The following is a 12,684-nucleotide window of genomic DNA, read 5'->3' as shown; positions in this document are numbered from 1 at the left end:
AATTTATAAAAAACTCATCATTTCTTGCCTAAATGAACTTATAGATTTTTACCTCCTACGCCTAGTCGGAGAGAAGTATCTGGATCGCCAGGGTGATATTCGTGCAAATGAAGCTTCTGGTGCTCTATTGAAGGAGGATTAGTTGAAGGAGCCGAAGGAGTGGTGAGTCTAGAGGTCGCAAGTACATCCAATCTGTCATTTTCTCCCTTAGAAGACATGGTGGAGACTTTTTTTAACATGCATGGTACTTCTTCTGCGAAATGACAAATATTGGTAAAATAGAAATAGATAAATGCAAAATTCATCATAACAGAAGCAGATGATCTAGATGTTGACTGACAAACAACATTACAGAAAAAACGGAAATGAACTTTACATCGATTTCCGACGAAAGATTCTCTACAACAGAAAATAACTTAAAAGGATAAACTTTACGTTGGCTAAACAAAACTTTATTTCTCTACAAAATTTTCTGCAACAAATTTTATTTTTAGTTTTTCTGTGATACGAAAGAAAGAGCAAGAATTAAAGAAGTAGGAAGAGCAAGCTTCGATGTCAATCTAGCGTTTCATTAGTTTCTTTTTTTCGAAGGCTGTCAGCAACAAATAAAACCCTGGGCTGACATCAAAGCTTGTTCTTTCTTCCTTTTTTCACATCAAGCTATTTAAAAATTATTGAAATTTGCCTAAACTCCTGGTATGTTTTGGTTGGTTCGGAAAATTTTCAATCCACCTTCGTATACAAATTATTAAAAATTGATTATGATCATGACTCACCAATTTTGTTATAGAAAAGTACAAAGATGAGCACAAGAGCACCGAAGAATAGTCTCATTTTGTTTCAAAGTATGTTAAACTAACTGGTTTAGAATTTCGTAAGAGCAAACTTGTGATTTTTGAGGAATCCGCTTGCTAATTTACACGTGTGTAGATAACGGAGAGCAAATTGGGTAGAGCTATTCAAACTTGTTGACATTATATTTATTTTCCTTGACAATTTTTTTAATCGTCAAAGCCAATGATATGGTACCCAGGTGCTCATTTCTATATAAATACGTTTTAGTTTGCGGTTCAATGCGTAATTAAAATAGCTACACTGCTAGAAAATTGTGTAGGAATTTTCAGAGACGCGTCACTAAAGCTTCATGCAAAAACCGTTTCTGAATTTTCCTAAACTGTAACAAAAATTTCAGCAAAGGTCAGTGTGTAAAACTGCAGTCACATCTTTTAGAAAATTCTTTTAGAGTTTTGTAACTATTAGTTATTGTAACTTATGATTTTAAAAGGTAAAAAAATTTTCGGTTAATTTTTTTTAATAAAAATCATGTGGTCTATATTTGTTCTGAGATTATAAACAGTAAGAAAATACGAGTGAAGTTAGTAAAAAAGCCTATATTTTATGATAAGATTTTTCTTACATTTCATTCATTGAGTATATTATAAAACATAGTTATTTACCTATAAACTTTACTCGTATAGTCTAACTATAATTTTTTTAAAGACAAATATATACTGCAAATTTATATTAAAATTAATTAACCAAACAATATTGTCCCTATATATAACATGTTTGGAAGTATTTAATCACAACATTTATAAACAAAATGATATTCTATTTACTTACATCATATTCGTGTGTAATTTTTTCTTAAACAAATGAAATTTTCAATTATAAAATATAAATTTTCAGCAAAAGAATTTGTAGCAAAATAGCTAAACCTTCAACTAAAGAAATTAATTTTCAAATATTTCAACCAAAATTTAAAGAAATGAATCCTTAAACAGATAGAAGATTAACTTTCAAGCAAGCAGTAACATTTTGATCCAAGTAGGATGAAATTTCTACTAAAACTGATGTATATGAATTTGAAACTTGTGTAATTAATTTAAAACAAAAACTAATAGTGGTACCTAAAAATAGAAACACCCATGTATTCCTCTCCAGTAACCTCGATACGGTTTATTTTTACTTTTTTTTGTTTAAATAATTTTTTTAACAATGAATTTAGTTTCAACAGTTTTGCAGTTGTTATTAAAAATAATTATCAAACTGAAAAACTAACAAAACCATTGCATTTATCTCTGAAATACCTCGATGCGCTTTTTTTTGTTTTCTTTTTTAACCATTTTTTTACAATTACGGAATTTGTTATTTAGCGTGCATTTCCTGATTGTCTGTCGTTACGAATTTCAATTTTCTGTAACTGATTAAAAAAAAACCTTATAGTCATAAGAAAAAAATTATAACAACGCTAGATTGGCCTCCAAAGAACCTTGATGCAGCTTTTATAGTTGAAACCATTTTTTAAACAATCACATTACTTTTTATAGTTCTGCAATTTTTATAAACAAAATAATTTTCGGATTAAAAAATAAACAAAACCATTGTATTCCTCTTTTAAAACTTGTTATATGTGTCTTTTTGTTGTTTTTTAAAAACTATTTTTTCAACAATTACATCATTTGTTGTTTATCCCAAATTTGCTGATTGCCTGTAGACATAGATTTGAACCTTGTGCCCTTAGTTTTTGTTTATTTTTTTAATCCGACAATTATTTTGTTTATAATAATTTCAGAACTGTGCAAAATAATTTTAATGTTTTAAAAATACTTAAACAACAAAAAACAAAAAACTTCATCGAGATTTTTCGGAGAAGAATTAAATTTATTAAGCTAGGTTCAAATCCATATTTACATGCAATCAGCGAATGTGCGCTAAATAACAAATTCCCTAATTGTTAAAAAAATGGTTTCAAAAAAACTGCATCGAGATATTTTCGAGCGGAATGCAATGGTTTTGTTTATTTTTGAATCCGAAAATTATTTTGTTTATGAAAATTGCAGAACTATAAAAAGTAATGTAGTTGTTTAAACAAAAAAAACTAAACCAGATAGAGATTTTTCGAAGAGAAATCTAGGGGTGTTTTTATTTTTTTGATACGCCTATCAGTTTTTTAGAAATCAGTTATCTAAGTTTCAAATTCATATTTGTGGAAAACTGCAAGGTCGTGAATTTTTAACCCAAAAAGACGATGTTTCAACGAAAAGTTAAATTTTTAAGAAACATGAAAAGATTTTTTAACTACAATTCTTGAATTTAAAATCAATTGGTTGCATTTTTCTTTAAAAAGGTGGAATTTCTAATAAAATAAGTAAATTAAAAAAAAAGACAATTTTTTTGGAAAATAGTTGAGTTTTCGACCGTAAAAGATTTTAGTTTGACTTCCTAGCATCAAGAAATGAGTTTAAAAAAAGAAGTCAATTTTCTACGAAAATAATTCAATTAAAAACTAAAAAAGACAAATTTTCAACCAAAGAGAAATGATTGAATTTTCAAACAAATAATAACATTTATAACTGAAAAGGTAATCTTGAGGAGGAACCAACTGCAAAAAGAAAAATACGAGGCAAACAAATTACCATTAAAAATATTATATCAGGGTTTTCTCAAAACTTTATTGTTAATTTTCGCTAATTTCCCACGGAGCAATTCTTCATTTTCCCTGGCCCTATTAATATTGAGACCAAAATCTTCAACTTGTAACATTTTTAACCTAACATCGTTCAGAAACGAAAGAAAAAAATTTAAAATAAATATTGAACAAAGTAAAAATGCATTTTACTTGATAGTTTAAGCTTATGGAAATTTGTTCTTTAAATCCCTGACTTTTCCCGAACTAGTAAAATTCCCTGAAAAAAATTGTTATGCTGGCGAAATGTTTGCTGAAATAGTTAACTGTGTTCTCTAAAAGAAGACACAATTTTTTTTAATGGATTCAGCCCCTCACTTTAGACGAAATCAAATTGTCTTTAATATGGCTGTATTTCCAAAAGAGTCCTAGAGTTTAAAAACCAAATAATCTTGCATAACTTAAAAACTCGAAAGTTAGACAGTTTCGAAAATCCCAAAATTTCGAATAAATTTTTCGAAAGAGTTCTAGGAGTTCTGATCAGAGATCTTGTAGTCCCTTGAATAGTTTCACAAAAGCATTTCATACAATTTTTCGATATACTTAAAATCCAAAAACCTGCAACATTTTATACATACCCAAAATTGTTGGAATTCAAAATTTGAGAGTTCCAGGAGTTCTGTTTGGAGATCTATTCGCCTGGGGTAAGGTAGAAATCTGGTCACGTGACCCACTCGTAACATGGCCTGAACTGAAGCTCCAAGAACCTACAACAGATTAAATATACCCACAAATTTTGAAATTAAAAAATTTGATAGTTCCAGGAGTGCTGATCAGAGTTCTGATAGCCCCTAAATAGTTCTACAAAAAAGTCTACCAACATTTTTCGATAAACTCAGAATCCAAAAAACCTACAACGCTACACGTGGCTGAAAATTTTTAAATTAAAAATGTTGAGAGTTCCAAAAGATCTGATCAGAGTTCTGGAGGTCCTCGGAATATTTCTAACAAAAAAGTATAATGGAATTTTTCGCTAACCCAAGAATCCAAAAACCCACAACACTTTTAAATACTCCAACAAATTTTTTAATTCAAAATCTTGAGAGTTACAAAAGTTCTGATCAAAGTTCTGGAAGCCAATAAAATAATTCTGCAAAAAAAGAACTATTTACTATTATTATTATTTGTGGAACTATTAAGCGGGCTACCACAGCTCCAATCAGGACTCCTGGAACTCTTAAAATTTGGAATTTTAAAATGTTTGGGTATGTTTAATGTCCTATAGGTTTTGTATTTTAAGTACATCAAAAACTGTTATTCTAATTTTTTATAGAACTATTCCAGAGCTAACAGTACTCTAATTAGAAATTCTGAAACTGTTTCGAAAATTTTATCTGAAATTTTGGGATTGTCAAAATTGTATAACTCTTTGCTTTCAAGTTTTTCGAAATCATTGTGTTATAGTACTCTAGAACTCTTTTGGAACTACAGGGAGATTAGGAATAAGTTGTTTTTTTAGAGTGGGACTGGCTCAATTTTTTGAAAATATTTTTTGGGTCTAATTTTTGGGGACTACCCAGAGCTATTTAACCAGAACTTTAATTTTTTGCAGCATTATCGTATCTTCCTATTCTTTTCATATATTTTTTAACGTATCGCAAACAGAATCCGAAAAGAAAGTTACAATATCTAAATCTTTAAACAGGAATCAACATTGTAAAATAATATCTAATATTTTTGATTTTTGCTCTAAATCTGAATTTATAATAATATCAATTAATTCAAAAATTTTATAATCTACTTTCATTATTATCACTGCACTAATTGCAGTTATGATAGTTGAAGTTTGCTTACCAAAAGTTAACTTTTTTGAATAATTAGAATACAAAGTTGAATTTTCTTAATCTATTTTCAGTTAAGACTTAATTTTCAACGAAAAAAATAAAAGTTTTCAACACAACAGATAAATGCATATAAAACAATAATTATTAATTTCTAAACAAAGAGTTTCAGTTTCAAACAAGTGTGTGACATTTTTACTGTTGAAAATTCAGCCAAAAAGACACCTTTTTGACCTAAATAAAGTAAAATAAAAGTAAAAAGTTTAATATTAGGCAAGGGAAATTAATAAATTATTAGGAAAACTGAATTTCGATAAAAAGGCACAAATTAATTTTAAACTAACCAGTTACTTAGAACCAAACTGTTGCAGTTTTAAATATGGACTTTCAATAAATTGTTCGAATTTTCAAAGAAAAATATTAATTTTCACTCCGAGAAATCGTATTTTCAACTGAATTGATGAATCTTTGAACAAGAAGGATTTTTTGAGAAAATAGTTTAATTTTCAAAAAAAAACTGTTTTATCAAAAAGAATTAATTCCTCGTAGAGAAAGACGAATCTTGAAGAAAGCAATTATGTTTCCAAAAAGAAAGATAAATTTTTGATAATGTAGTCAAATTATCAACTAATAGTTTATTTTTAACCAAATAGTTAAATTCTATACAAAAAATATCATTTTTCGGCTCAAAATGAAAAATAGGTCAAACTAAATCAATTAATATAAATTACTTTTCTACGAAAAATACAAAGTTTGTATAAAATACATGAATTTTTAAATGACCTATTAAATTTCGAACAAAGAAAGATTATTTATATTTTTAAAAAAATGGTAGAATATTTAAACAATAAAATGTGAATTTAATAGATTAGTTCGAATTTCAATTAGGTAGTTAAAATTTCAAACAAAAAAAATTATTCCTAATGAACAGTTTATTTGTCGATTTTTTAATAATAAAAAATTAAGTTTTAGCAAAACATAGTGATAATTCATAACTTTTTGTTAATTTTCCTTGAAATCTGTCGAGACTACCCTGAGATACCCAGGTTTTTTATACTTCATAATTGCATCATAGTATGAGGCCCAACGCGTTGTTAAGGAAACTATATGTATGACAAACAATATATTTTAGACGCTTATGTTTGGAAGACTACTTTTAGTTAATTACAGGGTCTTATTAGGCACATTTTTTCAATAATATCGTACCTGCCAATTATTTTCATTTTCCTTTATTTTTATTTATATGAATTTTCGGCGAAAAAGGATATCTTTTAACCAAAAATTGAATAGTTTAATTTTTAGTTAAGACGAATAAGTTGAAACAAAAAGTAAAAAAGAAATTTGAACCAACAAATAAAGAATAACAATTTCTAACTAAAAGTAGTAAGTGGTCCGTGGAAAATATAGTAGTTGGCATTTTAATCAACTGAAGATGAATAATTAGGAAAGTAGTTAAATCTATTCACAGATTATGATTTTTTCACCAAACAGATGGATTTTCAAACAAAAGAGACTAATTTTTAACAAATTGGTATTCCCGCCACATATTTTTACAAGCCTTTTAAAATTGTAGGTGAAATTATCGACAACTGTAAATTCGTGATTGTGAATACTCTTTTGTTAAAGCTCTTTTCTATATTCCACTCTATTATATTAAATGTATATTATATTAATATATATGTGTGTTGATCTTAAAATGCTTATTTAGATATTGCAAAATAATGTACAAATTTTATGAAAATTTTGTTTGAAAAAATTTTAATGTAGCTTATACCGTTTTCCCAAATAGTTATTATTTAAATTTGAATTTATATTTATCACAAGAGCTTATAACAGATTTTTAGATATTTTTTGGTTGAGAAACTTTGTCTTTTCCTTTTTACGTCTCTGTTGTCGTTTAGCTAAAAATTGAATGGTTTTTTATTCTTATTTTTTACGAATTCAAGAAAAACTACGGTTCCCTTCAAAAAATTATTTATGCCAAATTTGTGGCTCTGTATCGAAATAGTAACTTCTTTCCACTCATTCTGTTCGTAGCTTATGTCGTTTCAGAAAAAAATTTAATTTATTTTAAAATGTTTTTTAAGAATAAAATAAAAACAATGCGTCCTATCAAAAAGTGAACAATAAAAATTGGTAGATCTTTTTCAATTGCACAATTTTTTCAAATTAAAATTTGTCGTATCATGCATAGCTTTACCACAAAAAAATGTTTTTTATTTTGTATCATTTTTTATGCCATCAAAATTTGAATTTTCGATTTTCAAAAAAATTCAAAAAGTTGTAAATATAATCTTGTAGGGCATGCAATCAGTCTTCTCTGATAGAAAATTTATTATTTAAATTCAATATTTAACTATTCCACTCAGAATACCATTACTTAATTTGAAAACTCTTCTTTTTCACACCAATGTTAGCTTTTATATTCGAAAATGTAACTGGTTATTTAGAAATCTGTTGCTGCTAAACATTAGGCTATTTCGTTAAAAATTCGATTCTTTGGTTGAAGATTCTTAATTTCAGTTGAAATATTATCTTGAATCAAACTTTTAACTATTTTGGTGAAAAAGTGTTTTTGTGTGTGTGTGTGTGTAGATTTACTTGAATTTTTTTACATGAGAATTTAAACGTTCCATTTTAGGTTTCAATTTTCCTATTCTTTTTAGAAATATTAGTATTCTTTGAACATTTTGAATCCCCCGAAATAGATCATTTTGATCTGAATTTTATAAACTTTCTATTGTTCTATTATGAGAGACACAGTTGATGGAAAATAAAATACAATAAATACAATTTCATCAGTACAAAATTTATTTATATTAAAAAGTTTAACAGAATGAAACATAATTTGGAAAAACACACATCTTTCAATTCTAGAAGCTTTACATTTTTATGTTGTTGTTGTTGAAATATTAGTGTCGTGAGCCGGATCCTAAACCTCCGGAATTTTCTAACACAATATTGTAGATTAGTAATACCAATAATATCATAACTTTGATGAAGTAATTTAAGATTGTAGCTGCTTATATAATCATAAAATAACCTGAACTGATAATCGAAAACATCTTTCCACACCAGAACTTTTCTAGAGTGTTTGTTTCTTTCTCTTCTGATATCCACCTTTTGTTACCGAATCATCTGTTTCTTGCAAAGCAAGAGGTCGATTCTCTAGTGAAGTATAATCTTGAGATTCAGGATTAGGAACACCTTCAGGATAATGAATGTGAAACAGTTTCAAAGCATCGTTGATGCTATAATCTTTTTTGTCATATGGTTGCTGATTATCCTGGTGAAGTCTTTGTTTAATAAGTTTACTATGTTCTCTGAAAGATAGTGCATGAACATATTTAGCTTCTGCAAATGCAGCGTTTAGTTGATAGTTTTTACTAGCATGTTCTGAAAGTAGAGACTTCTGGCTAAATTTATCATGATAATCTCAAAGGTCTTTCCACATTGTGCCTTTTATTGCTTTTTTGTCGCCTCGAATATTCTCTGGATGTAGTGGAACAATCTCTTTCGTTCAAATAAGAAATAGATCCAGATCACCTAATGAAGTAAATGGTTTAGGTACAGGATAAGGAAAACCGTTAGCATAATGACTTTGAAAAAGTTTGACAGCATCGTCTTTATTGGACGCACTTCTGTCTTTAAGTGGTTGATTATCTTTGAGAAGTCATTGTTGCATTAGTTTACTACGCTTTATAAGAGGTAATTTATGAACCTTTTTAGCTTTCTCCAGTTTAGCTTTTATCTCTTTCGCTTCTGTGAAAAAAATACTGATATATACCAAAATTATTATATCTAAACCATGCCATCTAGATGTTGACCGAGGATCTACATAAGCGAGGTTCTACTATACAAGGAATAAATACACGGAACACAATATTGTAATGGATTTAGAATCTAGTATACATAAGATCCGGATAATTGTCGAGATGAACTTAGGAAGAAAGTCTTATCGTTAACTAATAATTTTTTTTTAACAAACAATTTCTGGAATTGACAAGGTTGTTTTTTAAATAAACTTAACTAATAGCTTTTTGAGTCAGAATGAAGATAAAATCTTAGTAAATGAAGGACAAGCGGTTACTTACATCCTAATACAAAGCGGGCGTCTTTAATCACAGTAAATACCAACTTAGCTAGTATTTACAGGCATCCTACTTTTTTTGGCTAAGACTTTCAGCAAAATAATTTCTGATTTACTAACAGCTTACAGTTATAACATAAAAAATTCATTAGAATTTAAAGAAAAAATTTAAAATATTATATTCCTAGATGGTTATGTTATGGTGTCTCTTGACGTGACTTCTCTTTTCGCAAATGTTCCTGTGTGTTTAATTCTCAATAGCATTGATTATAGATGAAAATACATAAAGAAAAATACAATAATTCCTATAGAAAACTTAAAAAAAGGTATTTCATTTTTATTTAATAACACTTTCTCTAAGCTCAATAATATTTTCCATCAGTTATCTATACATTTTAAATTGAAGAATTAATTACTAGTCTGGAAGAAGTCGTTTCTGTAAGATCCTTCCTTATCTTTTAAAAGGAACACTTCGGACATATATAATACATATAATTCTTAAAAATAAAACCAATAATCCCTCGAAGAAATTTATAAAACCACCAATAAATTATCCTATTGTAATAGATAAAAGAGCTCTGCGTTCAAAAAAAGAAAACAATATTTTTTTTACCAAAAATTTAAAAGAAACAAGAAAATGAGAAGTCAACCAACCAAATCCTCTTTCTTTCCTTATAAAATTTCTTTTGCCTTGTTTTATTTGTATTACTATTAACTCTTAAGAACATAAAATACATTTGTAAATAATATTCACAAACGTTTCCGTAGTCATACAGCACCATTATCAAGGTAAGAAAAAAAGTCAACTCACAGATATTGCAATTAATCCTGTAGACAACCACACCTTTTTCAAACTTATATAAAGGGTCTTTCAAAAAAGTTTACATTCCATTCATTTTGAATGGTATTCGGCTAATAGTATGAATCTTACACTTTTTTTACATAAATTCAATAGTTTTCGAAATTGGACCCAAAAAGGGAAGAACGAAAGTTTTCAAACAACGATATTCCATCAATTCTTTCTGATTTTCTGCAGATGAAATATTACTTTGCTTTCAATTTGTTGAATTCTAATTGTGGTATGCTTTTCAATTAACTTTTGTGGGTACTGATTTATAAAAATGACGTTCCTAACAATATTGAAATTTCTTGGGTGAAATGAAACGTAGAACAAATCTAGATCTCTCTCAACTAATTTTTTTATTTCTGCAACTTTTTTTCAAAAACGATGAGCAGAAAAGTAATTTAAAATTCTACCTAAATGCTGACTTTTTCTATACTGATTGATAATAATATTACCATGCTGACCTTTAATAACTTCGATGTACAAAACAAGGTTTTATTATTAGTGAATTAGGTGTATGTTTACAACAAGATAAAATTATTGATCTTTTGAAACATCAGATATTCCTTAAACATAAATTTTCAAACAATGATGAAAAACGTAAGGACAAAGTTTCTGGTTTGACTAAACAGCCAACTATTTTTGAAGAGAAAAATTAAAATTTGCACAGGATCTTTGGTCAAATTTCGGAAACTGCTGAATTTATTCTGAAAAAGTTCAGGATTCATACTATTATCCGTATACAAGTTAAAATGGATTCCAAAATAATTTTTACGAAGATGCTTTAGATAAGTTTGAAAAAGTTGATGTTGTCTACAGGTTCTCTTGCAAAATCTGTAAGATGACTGAAAGGAATTTGTTGACTTTGAATATGGATTTGACTGGGGTAATGTTGAAATCTTACATAGCGTAAGTATTTCGAGAAGGAGAGAATTCATGGAAATGCTTTATATTAAAAAAAAAGATTTAGCTATAAATTTGAAAACTGATTTAGACAAATTAAACAAACTTTATGCTTATATGATTAATTATATTTAACAGTGAAGTTTCATAAATCTTGATTTTCTTTTGCTTTGTTTATTTCTGATTTGTTTATTACGGATATTTCTGGTGTGCTTATAGCGAATTTTCAATTTGATCCTAACTTGATATTCATCAATCAAAGAGTGAGCATAGTTGTTTCAGTGCTGTTCCTACCTACTAAATTGTTTCTTACCTTAAAAAGGATGTTATATGTGTACTGGAACGTTGGTGAAAATCATTTACAAATGCTTTTCCTTGTGATTTGATAATATTAAAAATAAAAAAGTCGAAAGAAATTCAAAGAGGAAGAAAGAATGGGATTAGGCTGGTTGTCCTCTCATTTTCTTTCCACTGTTTCATTTTTGAGAAAAAAATTGTTTTCAGGGAAAAAAGATCTCTTTACAATAGGATCATTTTATGGTGGTTGTCCAAATTTGGTTGTTCGATTCTTGGTTTCATTTTACGAGATTTTTGCGGGATTGCGGACTTGATTATTAGATGTTAAATAGGATTTTCGTTTTGATTTTAACCGGATTACTCATCCGGATGATTGATAAAGTATATTTTGTCGTCGAGTCATACCATTTCTTTCACCGACAGATCCTCAAAACTTCCCTGAATTATGCAGGGATATTTTACAATATTTTTTATTAATTCGTTATATTTGAAAAAACTTGGAAGTATTTGTGAATTTTCGGAAATAATACGAAATATCTGGAATGTTAAGATACTGATACCTTTTGAGTTTCGCAATAGTGAAGGTGGAGGTACATAAGAATAACCATGTCCTGCCCTAAATCTTTTTGCAGGATCTGATACTTCTGCAAAAGACAAATATACAAAAATATACACAAAACTCTTTATATCTGATCCGCTTAAACTTATAATTTTTTATCTAATAAACCTGATCGGAAAGAAGTATCTGGATCGTCAGGATGATATTGATGCAAATCAAGCGCCTGGTGCTCTATTGAAGGTGGATTATTTGTCAGAGCTAAAGTTGTAGCTAATCTAGAAGTAACAAGTACATCCAATCTGTCATCTTCTCCTTTAGAAGAACTAGTGACGATTTTTTTAAACATACCTGATGCTTCTTCTGTAAATCGACAAATATATAAAAATATAGATGAAACTTATCATACCAAAGACAAATCGATGAGTTCTTTGAATATTAGGCTATTGTTCCGCTATCGTAAAGAAAGCGTCAATCGCCTTGTTACAAATAAGCTTTAGTCTATCTTTTTTCTACGGATAAGAATCAGGCTAATTTCATCTTGTAAGAAATTTAGTAAACACGTAGAAGTATTGAAAGTAATGGAAAGCTTTACAAATTTCTTGTTCTGAAAATTATAGGATTCTAAATTACATTACAAACTGTGATAGAAAATACTGGAGTTTTTAATTGGGAGGGAATGTTCCGACAAATAATACGTTCTTTATTCCTTCCGAGAAGTTAGCTAAATGAAGTTAGGCTAGT

The sequence above is a fragment of the Belonocnema kinseyi genome, chromosome 7, assembly GCF_010883055.1.
Source record: "Belonocnema kinseyi isolate 2016_QV_RU_SX_M_011 chromosome 7, B_treatae_v1, whole genome shotgun sequence".
NCBI lineage: Eukaryota > Metazoa > Arthropoda > Insecta > Hymenoptera > Cynipidae > Belonocnema > Belonocnema kinseyi.
Note: the sequence above shows the minus strand (reverse complement) of the source record.